The sequence below is a fragment of the Parasteatoda tepidariorum genome, chromosome 12 (assembly GCF_982258835.1).
Source record: "Parasteatoda tepidariorum strain Cologne lab strain chromosome 12, Ptep-v5.0, whole genome shotgun sequence".
Taxonomy (NCBI): Eukaryota; Metazoa; Arthropoda; class Arachnida; order Araneae; family Theridiidae; genus Parasteatoda; species Parasteatoda tepidariorum.
In genome coordinates this window covers 49,865,709-49,886,437 of record NC_141766.1, presented here as the reverse complement: position 1 = coordinate 49,886,437, position 20,729 = coordinate 49,865,709, and the positions used below count along the sequence as shown (strand labels likewise).

The following is a 20,729-nucleotide window of genomic DNA, read 5'->3' as shown; positions in this document are numbered from 1 at the left end:
ACTTTTTATATGTATGGTAAAATCATTTATGCTTAGGGGTGGAAATTTTTTTTAAAGTTCCTATTTTATTTTTACATTTTCTATGTAACCAATATTAAAAATATTTTCTAAAAATACGGAAATTCCGTCGCAGTTGGTGGGTTTGCCAGTAGGTCAAGTGAGTAGAATTGGGGTATAACCAATGGTCAGTTTGATATGCTGGATATGCAGTATTGGCACTGAAGGATACACACAAAAAAATTGTTTACATTAGAGTGGGTTTAAACTAGATTGTATGTTTGAATTGTAAATTCTATTTCTTTTATCTGTATAGCACCTGAATTTCGTGAGCTGAGTGTTGCTCTTGCTAGTAAATTTAACTATTTTTGTAAATAATGGTTTCTGAAAGCTCTAAAGGAATTTGAAACTATTTTTACAAATTTTATGAAGCTAATTCCACTCCCTCTGATGAAAATAAAAACGGTCAACAAAATTTTTAAAAACAAAATGTATCCGAATCGTCTAACCAATTATTTTTCAGTAATAAAATTTCGAAAAAATTAATTTTAAATTATTCTTTTTCAGGAATTATTTGAAAAACTTTCTCTAAAATTAGTGCGTTTTAAATTTAAAATAATACGAAATTAGCATAAATTTTAGGCTTATAAATAAAGAATAAAAAATAATTTTTCAGAATTAAGTCTACTTAAAATTTTCTAGCATTTTAATCAAAACGTTCGTATTTCATACTATTTTCATCTGCTCATTTCTTAAAATAATATATTTGTTTACACTCAATCATTATAAAAGCTGTGGCATGGACAGTATTTTGAAAAAATTATATTTATTAGAAGCTCATTGTTATTGATTTTTAAATCTTTAATTTTCTGAATATACTATTTGTTAAGTATTAAAACACATAAGTTCTAAATCGAACTAAAATAATAATTTAATTTTCGCAATTTAAAAATGTTTTATTCTTCTTGTTGAACCGAAGCAAAAACCACGTTTTATCTACTCTACATTTTAAACTATGAATCTTTAAGAGCATAAGAATGACTAAGAGAAAAAAGATTCAAAATAGATTCAAAATTAGTAAATGTAAGAACAAAAATTGCAAATACGCATCTTTCTGCTCATAAAAGGCGTTGGGAAAAATATTCCTGGAACTCAATTAATTTATAGTATGTTCTATCCAATTATTCATTTTTACAATTCAATAATTAAAGAAATTAGATTCATGAGGCAGCTATTTTAGTTTTTAATTCAATAAGAATAAGCATTCGAGCTATTTTTAAGGAGCTTTATAATAGTTCAAGAAGATATGTAAATTGCACTGGATTGAATAAGAACGGAGTTAAAAATCTGTACCTGATATTTTTTATTGTTGTCTTCTTGTTGGAAGGCTTTTGTTCAGAATTATTTTATTTGTTATTAAAACTACCTAAAGGTCTAATAATAAATATTTTAAATTAATTTTATATCTTATATTAAAAATATGTGGAAATCAAGTCCTTCAAAATCTATATTTTTCCCCATATTTTTATTTTTTTTTCCGTTCAAATTTTTATTACTACGCAAAAACTCTCATTAATTGCTCTCTTGTTACTATTAATTCAATAAAAAACTAGTGGTAATTTATTTAGAGTTTTTATTTTAAATCTTTAATTCCTGTTTTACCTCTCGACTTTGGGCCATTAAATCCTATATTCAATTCAACTTTTAAAAAATGTAAGTAAAAATACCGGTTTCGAATCACAGCGATGGTCAGTCAATACGAATTACGCACCCTGCTCGCACCGACCACAGTAACGTAAAAATATCCTCAGCGGTAGATGGATCAAATGTTACAGTCCCCTCGGGGTCAAGCTAACTATGGAAGGTTGTCGTGGCTTTCCTCTCCCTGCATCGACCAAGGGAAAATTTCCATTAATACTTGATCCAGGAGTTCCCCTGTCTTCCGGAATGGGTTTAAAATTACGAGGCATTGGCGCCGAACATTGGTAGCAGCAAACTCAGAATTGAGCCGGCTATTTAATGAAGGTTATTAAATAAACTATAACATGCAGTTCCTTTTAGTGGAAGTTTTAAATTGGTTGTAGCTAACCACAATACTATCATTACTAAAGAAAATTAATATCAATGGCTATTTATAAGAAGAAGAAAAATAGTTTCTTATTTTTTATAAATGTTTGGTGGACTGTGAATATTTTTGTAAACTCACGTAACATTGTTTTCATTTAACTTCTTTAACATATCTTCTTTAACTGATATCTTACTTTTTATGATTCATCTATTTTGTGTATACATGATTTGTCGGATTTAACTGACTATTCTAACATTTTGTTTTTTTACGCAGTTGGTGCTGTGATTCATCAATTGTTTAAAACTTTTCTTACGATTCTATGTCTTTTTTTTATTATTATCTATATAGCGCTTTAAGTTTTCGTGCAACTTTATTCTAATTCTTTTCAGTTTTGATACTTCTGTTTCCCTACAAGCTGGATTTATCAATGCCATTTTTATGATGATGATAAATTTATATTACTTACTTTACCGTTTGGTATACTTTAAAGCCTATTACTTGGCACAGCAGTTTCTTTTTTGTGCCTAGTACAACTAACCCATCATTCAATTCAATCTAAGTTCTTCAATATTTATTTTTTAATGTTCAAAATAAACATTCGCAGAATAAAAACGTGAAATATTTTATTTCTGTGGTTTTTGTCCTATGCGCTCTGGTAGGCGGCGTAGCTTTCGCTTTTGCCTAACCTTTGGACGAAAAGACCTCATTCGGCAGAATTCCGCTGCGATCTGCGGATGTGATCTTCCCGTGATGCATAGAGCATTGATCCAGGCTGTGGACACCGATCAACTTTTTCATCTTATACTGACCGTTACTATAGTAACAGCCAAAAGAAATCCCAAAGCATTTAGATTGTGAGTTTTTTAAGAACAGGAGTCCAACAGATTTATTTCACTTTTAATATTGTCCTTTAAATCAAAAGTGAAAAGTTTGGAAAATATATTGGTTGAATTATTGTTTCGCTCTTAGGAACTCCAGAGAAGTTCAGGAGGAGTTTTGAAACACGTGGAGTGTCGAATAAAAAAAGTTCTCTTTAGTTTGAGGGCATTATGGAATTCGAAAAGCTCGCTTTAACTTCCCGCTTTTAGGAGGTAAGTTGATGTTTTGTTATTGGACCGTATAATTTGAAACTGAAATGTGCTGGATTACGGCAAATATTGTTTTGTGTTTAATAAATAATTCATTTTACAAAAACTATATTTTGAGATAGTTATGATGTGTTATGTTTTAAGGAAAATTTTGCCTTTTTCAGAAACTGGTTTTTCATTTGCTTTTTGACGCAGAGGGGCTACCTTATATATATATTCTTTATGAAGTTCTAATCACAGGCAAAATATATTTTGATATTATTTAACTGTAAAAAAAGTAGTTATTAAATTAAGTCTGTTAGATCATTGGAATTTTATTTATATTTATATTAAAATATAAAATCCACAGTAGTTATACTTTTTTTCCTTCATGTTCAAACATTTATCAATAATTAATTTTGCAAATTAACGAAATTTCAATGACAACTGTTTCCCTTAAATCTAAGTAATTGCAATGTACAAATTTGAAAAATTATCGTTTGGAATTGTGCCGTGTTTGGAATACTTTAACGCAGAAAAAAAACACACACAACAGTGTTTCATTCTGTATTTCATGACCATAAATCATTAAAATGCAAAATGTATTATTTTTTTTTACTTATTTTACCTAAATTAATACAAAATAATATAAAAAGTAGTAAAATATAGTCAATAAAAGTTTTGCGTCAGTGTTAAAATGCGTCAAAAAGTTAAAGTGAGACGAAAATAGAGTAGAAGATTATAATTTTATATATGTTCGATTTTAAGATTTGATACTCTTATGTGATACTAAGATTTCAAACCTTGATTCTAAGATAGTTTTGCTTAGATACTTACTTGCATTTCTTGTAAGCACGGAATAGCCAAATCATGTCTCTTGAGCCAAAAATTTTAGATCACAGTTGCATAAAACGTTAAACATTGAAGCATTTCCTCTGACCCAGTATTTAAAATTTAAATTGAAAAGACGACAGTGCATTAACTACTACTTTCAGACTTCAATTTTGCTTGGAAATACGCCTCAACCAAACTTAAGATTTTACCTTTGAGGCATCGAATTGTATAATTCACTTTAGTTCTGATTTTGAAATCGATGTCTCAGTTTTAACCAAGTTAAGTTGATTTTAGACAGTTTGCATCATTTTTAACCTAGTTGCTAAGATTTTAGCTACTTCGCTCATATTTTAGCCTAATTTTAGTAGCGTTTTTTCCAAATCATGGCTCTTTCGCCTGGAATCTTCACCACTAACTAAAAAAAAAATTTTTTTCACTTGCAATATTATTTCCAAATATAATTTTTACGCATCGCATGTGAAACGAACCAGAGGGATTGCCCAGTTATATATAACAAAATGAGCTAACTTCAGTGTTTCTCGGACTTCGTAATGAAATTTCAAATGATAAAATTTGTAATTTTGCAAAAGGTTATTTTGCATACTTCAAATATATTCTTATTTTTCGCATTAAATGGAACAATTTATTTGGCACTAATCAATCATCTTTTAATTTGAAAAACAAAGTTTCAAAAATTTTTTTCAGACCATCTTTTGTTTTCTAGGAAAATTATTTTAAAATGATCACTTAAAAATTTATATACTTAAAATATATTTTTGCATTTTCAAGAGTTTTATATTGATTCTATTTAATTTTGTTAGTATGTTATAGAAAATTGCTTTTTAATGAAAATTTACTGAAAATTGCATTGCTATGAGGTAATTAATTTTAAATGCAAACATATCAAACATTTGACACAATTAACATTGGTTACTCAGAATATGCAAGAGTGGTACATTTTGGGACCTAATAACAATGAAATTACACGGTTCCCAGCAGATCACCGAAGTCAAGCATCACTGGCTGCGGTCAGTGTGCGGGTGGGTGACCACTTGGATCAGTCTGCGTAGGGACCGAGGGTGTGCGGTATTGGTCCTCGTTAAACTGTGCTACCGTCAATTGCTCGACTTCGCGCGCTGGTCGTCGGGCTACCGAAGCGGGGGTGCCATCCCCTCCGCAGAGAGCAAAATTGTGATGGCATGTCTTCGGATCATCCTCCGGGATGTTTCCCAGACCGTCGCCAATAGCCCATTGTGCGGCTCTAGTGCGACGTAAATTAACAACAACATCAATAAAATTATTTCTAATTATGTTCTAAACCAACAGATGGCAACACAGAAAAAATTAGCATCAGGTGTAATGAATTAATGCTATCATGAAGAGAATTTTCTATTAATTAGAGAATTTTCTATTAATTAGAGAATTTTCTATTAATTAGAGAATTTTCTATTAATTTTGTTTTCATTTTCTGAATATTAATTTATAGAATTTTTCAACTGAACTTTATTTGGTTATAGAAGAGATTATGTTTTAGTTAGGAAGAAATGATAAGTTTTTTTTAAAAATTGACCACTTTGGTACTGATTGTATTAAGATACAGTACATGCATACTTTAGAATAGTGGTTCCCAAATGGTGTTCCGAGTAAGGGTCACAGGGCTTGGAGAGTAGACTTTTTTAACCAATTATGATTCTCAAAACCTATTCTACTAGCTATTAAATTTGTATTCTACTTGCTATCCCATATGTAATTATCATTCCTGTTATTTTAATTAAAACGTGTAATTGAGTGCTTGTGAAGAAAAAGCAAAACTTAAAAAAAAAGTTTCTTATTAATAACAATATTTGGAAAGAATTATGAAAAAGGTATTCATTTATAAAAAATTTCATTAGTGTTATCGCATCAAACAAAAATAACCAAGTTCAACAATGTAAAAACATGTGCCAATGTATACTTGCTGAAGGTTCGATTATTTTCGTGATGTTTTTTAATAAACTATATTTTAGCTCAATTTCATTTGAAGCTCATTAAAATAAGCGCTATTCCAAACCTGCTAATTCAACTGTCTGGCATAGAATAAAACGATCAGATTTCATTCATTCACTAAATATTTCAAAATTAATAAAATTTTAATCATTAGCAATCATCAACAATATACTTTTAAAAATTTTAGCTTCTCTGAACAGCTGACACAAGTTTGAGTTCACGTCTCCATAACCTTGTAATTTTAAACCCGATTTAGAAGTCAAGGTAACTCTTGCATCGAGTATTCGAAGAAATTTGCCTTCGGTAGACTTTTTGACGGAACTAACACATACTAGCGTTACATGGAGAAAAAAAACCTCGAAAATCTCCCATAGTTAGCCTGACGGCTAGGGTCTCTAACCAATGATTTGTCTACTACTGCGGATATTTAATGTCAGCACTGTAGCCGAAGCATTAAGCATTTTCGATTTCACTGCAATTTCAATCATTAAATATTTTCAAAATAATTATGTTTTTGCATGTAAATGTGTTCACAATTGCCAGTGAAGTTTATTTTTAAAATTTCAGAGTTCCGCCAAAGGAAGGTCGGTCATTTAGTGTTCCATAACCGAAAAAAATTAATAACCCCTGTTTTAGAAAAATCTCGATATCACTTATAAAGAAAAATTGTTTTAATCTTTAGCGTTCTTAGAGTAGGAAAATATATATTCTTCAAGTATGTAACAGTTTCTGAACATAAAAGAGCTTAATTTATTATTAATGTGTTACAATAATTTACACATTAAGAATTTTGAAACTGTTAACTTGTTCTATGACACACGACTTTGATGTGTGTATTTTTATTCAATAAGTAATTTTTCATTTGTATTTTTTTCTAAAGCGGTTTCTACGTACTGTAACGAAGTTCCTTAATTAAAATAACTTTAAAAAAGCTTTTTAAAATATTTTTTAAAGAAAGTGTAAAGTTGCGTTCGCCTTCTTTCCTGTAAAATAAATTATCTTTATCATTAAATTGGAAACTACTGAGGAATGTGATATAAATATCTACCATTTTTACTGAAAAAAAAGCTATTGAAAATTATGTGTCCTACAAGAATTGTTTTACTTTATTCAATAGGGGAGAGTGGGGTCAATTGTAACAGGGTACGATTGTAACAGAGCAAAAATTTCGAGTGTCGGGTTCTAGATTTGGTTCCTAGGTGGTGCACAAGGTGTATTTAACAAATCTACATGTACACCCCTGATGGCAACCATTTTTATGTACTTTTGAAAGAGTTACATCACAAAAGATATTTTCACGTCACGCAAGTACTTTTTTGGTATTAGAATATTTTATTGTAACAAAGTAATTTTGTTTAAACAAATAAAAATTAGTAACCGAATATGTAAGTGGACACCTTAATTAACATTTCAATAAAAAAAAGATTAGTTTTGCTAATTAACTAGCATTGTTTTTAACAAATGAAGCTGAAATGGCGTCTTGGGGACAATTGTAACAATAAGTAAAGGGACGATTGTAACAGCTGAAAATAAATAATCTTATGTTTACAAACCATTACTTAACTTTTTAAGAACCACCAATAGTTTCCTATAGCATTTATATTATGTTGCATGTGCATTATTTTATTTGTCACCTTTCACAGCATAAATTAAAATTTTTAACCCCTTAAAGTTAAAAGTTTAACCCTTTAGTTCAATGCTCATTATTATTTTTACTCCTAAAATATCACTACTATTTTGATCAATAAAAACATATATCACAACTATGATAATATGTATAATTAACTATGTTTTAGTTGAATTTATGAACTGTTGCAATTGACCCCGTAAGTGGGGACAATTGTAACAAGTGCACGACTGTCAGAAATTGTTAATAACTAATATAATAATATTTAAAATCAGGTATTTAATTTTTTTTCTAGTAGAGGATAGTCTACTTTACTCGTCTGTCAATTAATACTAATAATATATTGAATTTTTGTTAGTTAAAAATAGTTAAGTAAAAAATGTTACAATTGATACCACTCTCCCCTACTTAAGCACATTTACTGTATTTATACATCCAGTGTAAACTCAGAAACTTAATTTTTTGTCTGCATATGCAGTGCCTGTTTTAAAATATCGTTGTGATAAAATTTGTTAAAATAACTATTTCTTTTAGTAATTAAAAGTCATACATTTAAATTTGTTTTTTTTCCAGTAAAATAGAATAAAATTTTATGCATTCCGAATATTTTAACTTTTATTATACTGCTATAAAAATTGCTATAAAACTACGTATTGAACTAAAGTTAAAGAAACTGTCTTATAATTAAGAGCAAAATAATTTTTCTGAACTAGTTAGCTTAAAAAAATTTAGCATAAATTTAATAAACTGTGTAACTATTAAATAGTAAACTGAGTGTTTCTGTATTTAAAATGTCTATATATGGAGTTAAAAAAGTAATAAATTAAAAAGAAAATTTTTTAAAGGAAAAGTACTTCGAATCACATTTTTTAAAACCTAGTATAGTGTTAGATAATTTTAAAAAGTAACTAATTTAGAGAATGTTAATTCATGTTTATTTCTTTAAAGCAATGAATTTTTAATTGTTTTAGAAAAAGTAACTCCTTCTCTGAATTTATTCAAAAAGGTTATTGCAAAAGAAATAATTTCATATCATCCAATTGTCTTCAATAAATCGGAAATTTCTCATGAAACTGTTATCAGTTATTTTGTGCTCCTTTTGTATGAGATTATTTAGTTTTTCTTTCTAAAAAAAGTAACTGAAAGAAAAATAACAGACATTAAAAGTATTTTTCTTTTAATGAAATAGTCACTACTACTTCTAAATGATTTTTATCGACTGTATTTATTATGCACTCCTTTTAGAAACACTATCCTTCCTTACATTTTTTTTAAATTTGTCGAGATTTTAAAATTATTTTCTTAAATCTCTAAAATACTGTTATATTTTAAGTTGTTAAGTGTCATAAACTAGCTAACTTTCAGAACACTTTTTCAATGATGTTATTCAAGTACAATCTTCCCTATGTCTTAATGTTGTTTTTTATTTAGAATCATATAAAGCTGATATGAAATTAAACAGTAAATTTCGAAGAAATTTTTTTCCTGGAAATTTATTGAAGGACTCTTAAAGATATTAAAAAAATATTTAAGTTAAGTTAATATTTATTGAGTTAAATTTTTAAGTGAAAATTTCTCGAATATGTAAAGAGAAATATATATATATATATGTATATATATATATATATATATATATATATATATATATATATATATATATATATATATATATATATATATATATATATATATATATATATATATATATATATATATATATATATATATATATATATATGAAATAAAAATTGTTGCTGTGAAATATATTACATAAAATTGAGTAAAGTAATAAAAAAAGTTCTAAATTGTTTAAAAAAAGCTATCTTCTAATTCGAAAATTGATAATTTTCAGATCTTATCAAATATATGTAACATGGTTTTATCATAATTATCGCTACATTTACCGCATGCAAAAAAATTGACAATATCGTAGGTGATAAAATGTTATCACAGACTGTATTCCTTATTTGTTTCGTTAATTCCATCATCCCTTTTTAGGAAATTCTAAGCATTTTTCCCTAGTGGCTGGAGCAGCATAGCCATGTCTGGCTCTTGTGCCAATAAACTCTAATTAACCAATCAATCTAAGCATTTTTGTAAACTGCTTGTTCAGTTGCTTTCTGAGTCGATGCAATTTTTTGGGAGTTTTAATATATTCATACAGGATTTGTTGGATGATATTCATTATCCTAAAATTTTTGAGTTTTACGTGCCGTTGGTATTTTTAACTGCATATAAAAGTTATTACGCATTTACAATTTTATTTACTTCTGCAAATATATTACCCCATTCGTACCATTTCACATAATTCGTTCATTATTTATTATGTTTATTATATGATATGCTTATATTATTTCCATGCATTTCATCTAATTTTATTCACTTACTTATGCCATTTTATCAAATTTGATTTCACGATAATCTAAGTGTAATATGCATTTTAGTTTTGATATATTTTATCACATTGTTTGGCGCAGCATGTCCTTTAGACTTAGTGCCTTTAATCCTATATTCAATTCAATTCTGAATATATAGAAATAGAAAAACTATTTAAAACATTGTTTCGGATATGTTTAGACATCTATTTCATGCATAAAAATTAAGAGGATATGTTAGGCATGTAAAATTTTCACTTGAAAATTATTTTAAATGATCCTATCGAAATGAAAACTACAGATGTGGAGCCGAATTTTCGGCCCCTTTGAAATGTTCGAAATTAAAAATTTCTTTGATGTCTGAAATTGCGAAAGTTACTTCTTTGACGAAGTTTGTATTAAACTTTTCAGTATATTCATTGATTTAATTAAAAGTAAGTTCGTGGTGAACCAATAGGGTTTGTTATTAGAATTTAATTTGTTTCTGGTTTTAAAGATTTAGTTCAGAACAGGAAAAGCACATTTTGGATTACACTATTTGAAAAAACTATTTTGGGGTTTTAAGTGAGTTTGATTTTTTGTTTTTTTTTTATCTCAGAAAGCGAGTTGTGCCTTAGTTTTTCTTATTTTCATATCCCAGGAGAGTATTATTTTCATATCCCAGGTTTAAGTTTATTCTACGACTAGGATGATAGATTTTATTGACTAAACGATTAGCTCATCTACTTTCAGAATTGTTTATCCAATTTTATTTCCCTAGCAAAAAAATTTCAGTTTCACACTATATTCTAAAATTAAGAACGTTAGTTTGCTGATTAGCGACAAGGGGCTTTTTACCAAATACACCTAACTTACTATTAAGTCTTAGAATTAAGAGAAGGGGCAATTTTGAAATTTTCATTATTTTCTTTGATTTAAGTCAGCATTTATTTTAATTTTCAAAGTTATTTTTAGGGTATTTAGTCAGAGATTTATAAGATATTTTATATTACGATACTGTAATGGGATCCTGCATAAGATCATTAGAGATTATGTTTAAGAATTATGTCATATTAAAATTGTAGGGGACTTGTAGCAATTTACATTGGCTGCAATTCAACTAAATTTTCAATCAACAATTTATTTTTGTACCGTTTTTATCAACTTCATGTATTTCATGAAGATACATTTAAGTAACTTTTGTTTTGACCTTGAAGCCACTCTCACACTAATGCATATAAACAACGTCAGTTCGTAAAGTTCGTAAACTACTAATACTACACATAGATACATGTAATACAACACTATCGAGAGCATTATTGATAATTCGAATTATCGAATATGAACATATCGTGATCATGATGGACACATGAAAACTGGAATATTATACCTAAGGAAATTTATTAAATACGATTGAGCGTTAAGTTTTATTTAGTTAAACGAATAATTATACCAGAAAATAAATCAATATAAATTAATTAAATTTAAAATTATCGCAATATAGTGCTAAATATTGTTTTTATGTGACAATACAATGCCATATAAAAGTTCGTACTTTTCTGGTTATTTGAGATAAATATTTGTGTTGGCGACAACTTAGAAAAGCCGTCGCCAACACATACTAATATACTTACTCTATGGCTATAAATATCTGAAACCTTAGTTATAAATTTTAAGAAAACTTAATGTTTGGTACAAAATGGCAACATTCTAAAAGTAGAAACTAAAGCTACTAAAAGTCATTAACAGCTCTTTTCAAAATATTTTTCTACCTTTTATAATCTTTTCTTCAAATTACCTTTATTGGAGTGATTCTATTTATCTCGTAGTTATTTCTAGGGTCGTCTATTACCTGATATTCCAAATACCCTAGCTACTTGAAACTTACTCAAATATTTCAGCGAACTCTAGTAGAATTCAATGTTAATGATGTTTTAAATTACGTGATACTATGTCAGATATTTTTACTATTTGACTTCGTTTAAATCGGATTAACATGACGACTTTATTATAATTTATCATGTTATGACCGTAACAGTTGCGAATTAGTTTCACAAATCTTCATATGCAATATTTATATTATGTAATAGCTATCAGAGAAGATATTTTTTTATTTTTTATTTTATAATAAACACTTAATAAACGTGTTATATTTTGATACTTAGAAAAATTGAATGCTCGTATCTTTTACTGAAACACTTCTAAATATTTTGCTTTTGTTTTCTAATCAAGAGTTGTAAGCGAAATGATTAAACATAGTTAATTTACCTTGATCTTTTTCGTTTTAATCAAATTGAATCCATTTTAATATTCTTTAAAGAAAATTCATTCCTAAAATATAACTCCTGCAAGCTTTAAAAATGCACCTTATTTATCTAAATTATAGTTCGTGTTTTCAACGCCAATGCAAATAATGAATCATCGAGATTGACTAAACTAAAAAAAAAAAATGCAGCCAAAATAAATAGGACTTAAATCAGAATTTGTCGCTTACAGCAAAATCTCGAAACTAATTAAGTCTAAACTGGTCAGAAAGAACAACTTGTGTAACATGAATCTTTTTATTGCAATGAAATTAGTTACTAATTTAATGCACTTTAAACACTTTCAAAACTCTATAGATTAAAACTCAGTTTTGTACATTTTCAGTTGAGATATTTTCCAAGCCTGCTCTAGTGTCATATTACTCCTTATTCGAGAATTTCTATAATTCAGACTTGCCGTACGGTCATTTTAGAATTCTAAATTATTCTGCAGCTTGAAGTAATTTTAAATCGTTTGCGTATAACCCACAAACACCTTTTGTTTAATGAACCTGATCCACAGTGCGTTCCATTTATATTTAGTACCTTGAGCCATTAATCCAAAATTCAATTCTGATTGTAAGAAATCACTTACAGTGAAACATATTTTGATTGAAATTTCTGAAGAAAAAAAACGCCATTTTGGTAGCTACAGTTCACTATTGCTTTGATTAGGTGTAAATAAACCTCACGATAATTTGTACTTTTAGCTCAAGAACATTGGATTGCATTTATCAATATAAGATAATCGTCCTTTAAATAAAGTTGTAGGTGCTGGTTTGCCATAAATGGCTTTTGGGCCAATAACTACTAATTAACTAACATAGGACGCACACTGGACTAACTTATCTTCATTTTTCAGGAATCCCCTTCCTAAATGTAGTACGTGCAATGTTTTACTGACAATTCATCATGTTTTGATAATATTTGCTCCTGTTTTAACAAGCATCTTACCTTTTTTTAGTAGCTCTACATTAAGTATGAAAGACTTATTAGAGAAACTCCATCATCCTAACGTTTTTCATTTTTACTCGCCATTGGTATTTTATACTGTATATAATTATTACCGTATTTTACAATTTTATCTGATTTTAAACTTTTGAAAGCATTTATATCGTTATACACCGTTTTATAAATTTCATGTATTTAAGTAAAAGAAATTTGTAGTATGTATTTTACCTTTTGTTTTCAAAAAGTTTGTTTGGACTTAGTGCCAGTAAAACCTACAATTCAATTCAAGTCCCAATTCACACATGTGCGCATACTAAACGAACCAGAACCTGTTTTCTCCGGTTGCAGAGAACCATTAAGTATAAAGTAGATCTTGAACCAGTGTTCCACTTTAATAATTAAAAAAGCAACTATAATTTAACTTGCAATATCCCGAATTAGTCTTTAATTGGAGACAATTTACATAGAATCCTTGTTGAAAATCTTAGATACTAGACAATTCCAAAACTTTTAAACCAGATTTTTAATTTTAACCTACTGTTTAGCGCAATATAGCCTTTTTTGACTCTCGCTCAAAAAATTTTAAAATTGACCTAATTAACTAATTATAAAACTACATTTTGATGAGTTGAATGCAGAGTTAAACGCTACAAGGCTTATACTGGGACAAAATAAATGCGTGTTGTACACGAAGCATATCAGAACGAAAAGTACTAAAAATAGGTGTTATTACTTTCACTAGATTACGTGGAATACATGAAACAGTCCCAAGATAAGACATATTTGTTTGAAATTATACGAAGAGGTTTCGTCCTTTGTATTGATTTGCATAGAAATTCTCATTTTTCGATATTTTTGATTTATGTTTGTCGTATATTAAAATATTCTCATCCAATAACATTGGGTGAATTATTTAAAGGTGGTTCGACGGTATAGATTATTAAAAGTGAAAGTTTTATTTTTGTCATACGTGACCAAATGATCATTAGAAACTGCCCATTATCTCTATATTTAAATTTAAAAGGAACGTCATTTTTTGTCGAGGAAGGAATAACTTTTAAATTGATTATTAAGAGAAAGAAAAATATAATTCGCTTATTTAATGGTCTGCTGAACATGGCACGCAATCCACCAAATTTTGAACATAAAACAAAGTATTCATTACTAGTTGCTAAAGCAAAGAGGGCAAAATTGAAAATAAAAATTACTAAATTATTTAATAGGAACTTCATACACTAAAGAAAAATATAATTGTCCGTTTAAGCAAATATATTATTCATAAGTTTTTTACGTTTTGCTTCAGAGACATATTTAGTTCTGTTTTATTTCATCCTTCCTTGATTTTTCTTCCTGATTAACTTGATCCTGTTTTCTTTTAATCATAGCTGTTTTGTTTATTAGCTGTTAGGCTTGAAATATAAATTGATGCTCAGGATTGTTTAAATTCAAGGCGCTTATTATCGTATGCAATATTTAAAACTTTTTTTTTATCATATGTTAATGACTTGCCCATGTTTTATTGGCATAGTCTTAACTTTTTGGTGAACACGGAGTCTGTAGGATAAAATCTAAGATCCTATGTGCCTTTAAAGTAATTTCTACACGCTTTTAATACATTAAAATTTATGTTACTGTTTTAATGAAATTACGATTTCATTTAATTTCATTCACTTATGTATATATCGTGCTTTAAAAAAAGGACCATCCTGAATAATTTTTAAACTAATGATGACTGATCCAAGAAGGTAAATTTTTCCTAATACTTAAACCAGGAGTTCCCTTGCCTTCTGAGTTGGGTTCAAAATTACAAGGTACAGAGTTGAACATTAGTCGTGAACCCCATCAGTCGGTAGTTCAACGACGGTTATAAAATTAAATAGGTAATAAAATAAGTTTTTGCAAAATATTCTATTGAAATTAATCGATCATTAAAAATTGTGAGAAAAAATTATCGATTGTTTAAAGTTTATTACTGTAATTAAATTTCAATTTTATAAAAATTAAAACTAAGCATACGTTTTAAAAGCATTTCAAATGTAAATATTTTTAACTCAATACTAAATAAAATATTACGTGAATATAAATTTGGGTAAAAGATTTACAAGAAACTCTTTTATATTTATAAAATTTCAGTTCTTCAATTTAAACTCAAAACAAGGTAATAAATAATCATCTTTACGTAAGACTTTCTATATTTTATTTTAAAACAAGAAGAGACTTTATTCTTACATAAGTCAATCCTTAACAACTGCGTAGAAGTATTTTATACGGATGAAATAAATTTTTCATATGGTTTTATATTTTGTGAACACACTTCCAAAATGTAGGATTCCAATTTCTTAAGTCTAAAGATATGGCTAAATATCTGTCCTTATTTTTATCCTTGTTATTTAAAGGATTCTAGTCATCTAATTAATTTTCTGAACAAAATAAACTTTATTTAGTTTTATCATTTTTAGTTAAACGTTTTCTACGGTTTTCCATTAATTCGATTTATCTATCCAAGAAAATGTAATTGTAGATGTGTAATAAAGCTTCTACTGAGTTGTGCTTAGTTGTCAAATGAGTGGCATCTTTTTGTCTGAATATATACCTAGGTTTAGAAGAGATTCAGTTTCAGCATGCACTGTAGAAAATGAATACTGAAATTTCAGGCAGCGTATTTCGTTTTTGATGAAACAAGTTTCCTGGTATGTGCCCTCAGCAAAAATTTCGTCATAGTGGTGAGAACTATCCTCGCTTCCTCGAGTAAACTAATTTCGTCAAAATGAAAAATACTTCGTGAAAAATATTTTTAAAAATTAATGAAAAGTATTTTTTTAAATATAGGTACCATATTGGTAGACCAATGTCACCAAAGCAACAAAAGAAAGGCTAATAGAAGAGATATGAAATTACATCCACGCCCAAAGTGGGGTTCGAACCCGTAACCTTCCTGGTACAAAGCAAACTCCTTGACTACCATACAGGCTAGTCGGCTTTATTGGCGCTTTATTTCGATTGTCTAGTCTTCATTCTAGTTTCGTCCTTTTAGTCAGCCATCTCCCACAATGCACTACAGGGAGCTCTGTAAATAAGAAATATATAAATAGAATAACGTCATACTTGGACGCCCGGTGGCTGAGCGGAAGCGCTTCGCGCTGTCGTGCCACAGGTCCCTGGTTCGATCCTCGGGCCGGGCAAGGTAGACTCATCCTTTCATCCCTTCAGTGGGTCGATAAATGAGTACCAAGCATGCTTGGGAACTAAACACTGGGGGTTCCGCGTTCGGCTGACCACTTGACCGGAACATCTGCTCCTGCACCCCAGAGCCCAAGGTTAAGAAAACTGAGATGGGCACAGTAGGCCTTGGCCCTCTTGGGCTGTCGTGTCACTGAGTTGAGTTTAGTTTACATCGTACTTGAGAGTTCGTGTTTTGTCACAAATCACATGATTTCATGACGAAATGATTTTCAAAATTAATGAAATAAAGCACAAGGATTGCTGAAGGATTGTCAAATGTGAGAGTTTTATTTCTAAGAGTGTGGTTTTTGCAGCAATAATTCCTAATTAACTAGAAATAACCTATTAGTTTTTCTTTAACATCTATTTTGAAACAGAAATTATTAGAAATAAGCAGTCAATCAGTTTAGTACAAAATGTCTCATTAGAAATAGTTGCAAAATAATTCTCCTGCTAAATAATTTCTCATATAAAAATACACGAGAAAACTTTTTAGTTTTATGTCCATTAAATTTAAATTTTATAAATTAATTATAGTATAGCGTGAACATACAAATTCGAGTAGATGAAATGTAAATAAAAAAAATCTTTTATATCTATACAATGTCAACACTTCACTTTAAACTGAAAACAAGGTTTTAAACAATGTACTTCAAAGAATAGATATCCAATATTTCATGCTAAGACAAGAAAATACTTTATTTTCAGAAAAACCAATCCCTACCAACTGCCTATAAACATTTTACAAGGTATGAAATAAATTTTTAATATTTTTTTGCCTTTATTTCGGGAGTAATCGCAAAAAAACACACTTCCAGAAAGTATGATTCCAAGTTCTTTTTATGTCCAAAGATACGGCTAAATATCTGTTTATTTTTTAAATCCTGTTTTCTAAAGGATTTTTAGGAAACAAAAATAATCTGACCTTCCGATCAAAATAAAAAGTTTTGGTTCTGAATGTACTGTGTGAGATTGAAATGCTTCAAAAATTCCATCCATTTTTACCTTTTCAAAATGCTTTTTTTTTCCTAATAAAAAGTTTCCCCACACATTTTTTTTTTCAGTTTCTGCTTTTAATTCAAAAGTTCCATTCCAAAACTCGTTTTCTGTGAAAAGCTCGCCAAAGATGGCGAAGCTTGTGACACGATTTTTTTTCAAAATATATTTATACTTATTTTAAAAATACAAATTTCCACCGCTTCCAACATTTTCCTCACATTTTTTTTTTTTTTTGTTCATTTCGCTTCAACAAAGGCTTATCTTTCGCTTGACAGCGTTAATTTAGAACCAAGTTTAATGGAGTTACGGTATCGAACAAATCGTCGTTTTATCTCACTGCACTCTTTCAAGCGTGCATAACTTAGTATTATTTAAAAGATTGTATTATCTCTAATATATTTCCGAATAATCCGAATATATTTTATTTTTGCGGATTTTTTTATTAAAAAAAATAGTGAAGGTGTATTGGTACTGTAATACTTTTATCAATTTGAAATACTTCTTTGTCGGTAATATCTGCTCAATTTAATAGCAATTATATTATGCCTTTCTTTAAAAAAGTACTAAACTCAAATCTGAGTTTTAATAAATTCTTAAAATGCATCGAATTTATATTTCTTAACACAGGGAAAATTAAATTATATTCAAGAATTCATCATAAATTTTAGAAGCATTTTGTCGTTTGAGATTCAATTATTTTTAAGAAAACTATTAGATTTATCTTTTCTTAAACGCTTTAAGGTAATGTCATTTCTGTCTTAACATTTCTTATTACACTTTTATTTAAAAATACCTTTTTATTACTTACACTAAATTTATATTTGAATATTTCTAGTTATTTTGTTAAAACAGATCTAAATAGTCAATTATAAAGGAAATAATTGGTAATTTGGATAAATTTAAATGCTACGGCTTATAGCAAAGTACTTGCTTTTTAAACTATTTAATTTTAAGTAACCTCCAAACATATAAATTCGTTTAGAATGTATTCTTGTACAGGGAGGTCAACCAGCTCTGCTTTGTGAGAAGTATAATTCGTCATGTGCACTTGTGCCATTAAACTCTTCATGTACACTACAGCCTTGTGCTAGCCAGGGGTTTTTCAGTTTGTTTTCTTTCGACAGAACAATTTCTGCAATGTTTCTCCACTCCCAAAACTCTCAATCTTTTTCTACGCTGTCCATCCATCTCTTACGTCTACGTCACGCAGACTTGAAGCTCACCCGATTCCGAATAGGTTACACTCGTTTGACACATCTACATTTACTATTTGGAGAACCACCTCCCCAGTGCAACTCTTGTAATGTTTTACTCTCGATTCATCATATTTTAGCTATTTGCCCATGTTTTAACTTTTATCTTCTTACCTTTTTTGGAAGTTCTATTTTATTTCTGGAGGATTTGTTAGGATACACCCATCATTCTAAAATTTTTGCGTTTCTACGCTCAATTGGTATTTTATACTGTATATAACTGTTTTTAGCCTATTTACACTTTTATCTGATTTTATTCACGTTTTGATCCTGTTTCATTTTGTTTATGGTAATTACATTTTAGGTGATTTTATTCACTTTCGAATACTCTTGTTACGTTGTGTAAAGTTCTTATAAGGAAAAAATAGCAGGAAGCTTTTTACCTTTGATTTGTTTTGAAACTGATTGCTTGGCGCAGCATGTCCTTTTGTGCACCTTGTGCCATTAAACCCTACACTCCATTCAATTCCATCTATCTCGTAACCGATGTGTTTGTTCTTGTATCCTCAATCTTTGAGACTTTTTTTTCTGGTTTGGATCTGGATCTTCGAGTCAAAAGTGTGTCCCAGCGATCTACTTCTGTAGAACTTAATAATTCTTTAAAAATGAAGTTGTGTTAATAATTATTATATCTTTCATGGATTAATAAGTTTCTCCAAACGTTATTTTCTTTAACGGATCCCAAAATTAACCGAAGAATCTATTTTCCTCAATCTATTGATTGTCCCGCAGTGGACTGATCGTTAAGACACGGTTTCCATCCGATCACCGAAGTCAAGCATCACTAGTTGCGGTCAGTGTGCTGGTGGTTGATCACTTGAATCAGTCTGCGTTGTGATAGAGGGTGTGCGGTATTGGTCCTCGCTAAACAAGTTGCACTTGCTTATTTCTTTATTTTGACTCTTAATGATAAAAGTTTTAACATACTGTTTTCTTGTTTCCCGGGACTTGTTGCAATCCCTTGAAATAAATTAGCTGATTTTGTAGATCTTTCTAACAAACCAGTTTTGCGAAATTTTAAAACACTAATAGCAAATACTTTAAATACTCACTGGCAAACAGAATGCCAATAATAAACTACATGAAATAAAACAGTTTGAAAGCCCTTTTAAGACCTTAAATAGCCCAAGAAATATTCTAATTAACAGATTACGCTTTGGACATGCTTATTTAACTCATAAACACCTCTTACTGAATGAATTAGAACCTGTTTGCTCTAGCTGTAGAGAACCACTAACCATTAAACACATTTTGAGACAGTCTACAAATTTTAAATTCAAAAGACGTCTATATTTAAATTGTTACTATCCTAACTTAACAAATTAATTGTTGACGATCTTCATATAAGCCTTGCTGATTATCTTAAAGACACTGGATGTCTTACCTAAATTTAAAACAATTCTAATATCAGTCTAGAGTTAGGTATGGTACAGCCCTTCCCGGCTCTTGTGCCAAAAATAACTAATTTCTTCATTTTGTCATAATTAGTACCCGGTACAATTTAATTTTATTAAGTCTGTAAAGCATATTTTTATTTTCACCTTGAGTCTACCAAAATATGGCGGATTTTGAATCTTTTGCCCTTCTATCTGTATTTAATTCATTATTTGTTGTGGTTTTTAGGTGATAACATTTAAAAAAATAATTATAAATTATTTATGTAATTTCAATAGCGCAAAAAAAGGTTCCATAAAAATTGTATACCCTGACAACAACTCAGCTGATAATCTTCCTTAAAAATAAATATAATCTAACTCATTAAAAGCTCTGTTTCCACTACATTGTTTTACTTTCATGATTATTTTTTTCAGATTATTATATGAAGCAATCAAATTCCATCCCCTCACTATGTACAAGAGTTTCGAACTATAATTTTATGTTTGGATTTTAACAAACTAATACCATCCCTTTTTTGAAGACTATATTAAATAATTAAAAATATAAAAAAAAAAACTTAACTCTTTGACACAGATGAGAGACCAGTGCCTTATTATGTAGATTTTTTCAGACTTTCTAATTACTAGTAAAAATATGTTTTGGTATTTTTAATAAGAAATAGTTAATTTTA

General features: G+C 28.9%; 1 protein-coding gene across 3 annotated transcripts in view; it reads left to right on the top strand.

Annotated features, from left to right (window-relative positions):
- LOC107455346 (atrial natriuretic peptide-converting enzyme) overlaps positions 1-20,729 on the top strand; it is a 411,323-nt gene that overhangs the window by 12,586 nt on the left and 378,008 nt on the right. The window contains exons 1-2 of one of the 3 annotated variants that reach the window (XM_071188086.2): positions 2,771-2,919; positions 3,035-3,156. The gene's annotated coding sequence lies outside the window, so the exon portion shown is untranslated. Of the gene's footprint in view, positions 1-2,770; positions 3,157-20,729 lie in introns of those variants that run through there. The other 2 variants (XM_071188087.2, XM_071188085.2) reach the window with 2 other exon arrangements.